Source organism: Lupinus angustifolius, chromosome LG13 (genome assembly GCF_001865875.1).
Source record: "Lupinus angustifolius cultivar Tanjil chromosome LG13, LupAngTanjil_v1.0, whole genome shotgun sequence".
NCBI lineage: Eukaryota > Viridiplantae > Streptophyta > Magnoliopsida > Fabales > Fabaceae > Lupinus > Lupinus angustifolius.
The window spans coordinates 6951207-6952425 of record NC_032021.1 but is presented as its reverse complement, the minus strand read 5'-3'; positions in this window follow the sequence as shown (position 1 = coordinate 6952425).

Below are 1219 nucleotides of genomic sequence, written 5' to 3'. Positions count from 1 at the left end.
TCTCGATATGGAAGAGAGATCCTCCCGTAACACAGTTCCTATTATTTTGGGGATACCATTTTTTAGAACAGCCCGAACCAAGATAGATGTCCATGATGGAAAATTATCTATGGAGTTTGGTGATATTGTGCTCTGGTTTAATATTTTTGACGCTCTGAAGCATCCATCTGAGGACCATTCTGTGTTTCATATTGATTTACTTGATGAGTTAACTAATGAGCATATCTGTGTTTTTCTTAATGATTTTGATTCTCTGTCATTGATAGACTCATACACTTGTCATACATGCACTGATTCTAAAATATGTAATTCTTGTATTGATGAGTTTCTGCATATTTATGTTGATCCAAATGTTGTAGAATTAGATTACACTAACCTTGTTGCTGCAGACATCATACATCAATCTGATTTACTTGTCCAGGTGAATGCTACAAAATCTATGTCTGCTACTTTTCTTCCATCTGTTTTGCAGGCACCTACATTGGAGCTTAAACCTTTGCCTGAAAACATCAAGTATGCTTACTTAGAGGATGATGAGAAGCTTCCTTTTATTGTTTCCACTTCCCTTGGTACTGATCACAAGGAGAAGTTGTTGCAAGTGCTGAAAAAGCATAAGAAGGCAATTGGTTGGACCTTAGCTGATATTCCTGGTATTAGTCCATCTATGTGCGTGCATAGGATACTCTTGGAAGATAGAGCTAAACTAGTGAGACAACCACAAAGGAGACTCAATCCAATCATCCTTGAGTTTGTGAAGAAAGAGGTCACAAAGCTTTTACAAGCTGGGATTATATATCCCATTTCTGATAGTCATTGGGTGAGCCCAGTTCAGGTGGTTCCAAAGAAGACAGGAATTATAGTGGTGAGAAATGAAAGAGATGAGTTGATTCCTACGAGAGTGCAGAACAGTTGGAGAATCTGCATTGATTATAGGAGGCTCAACCAGGCAACAAGAAAGGATCACTTTCCTTTTCCATTTATTGATCAGATGCTTGAGCGCTTAGCAGGTAAATCTCATTACTGTTTTCTTGATGGTTTTTCTGGTTACTTCCAGATCCATTTGCTCCTGAGGATCAGGAGAAGACTATATTCACCTGGCCCTTTGGCACTTTTGCCTATAGGAGGATGCATATCGACCTATGCAACACCCCTCGTACATTCCAGCGGTGTATGTTGAGCATTTTCAGTGACTTTTTAGAGAATTGCATAGAGATGTTTA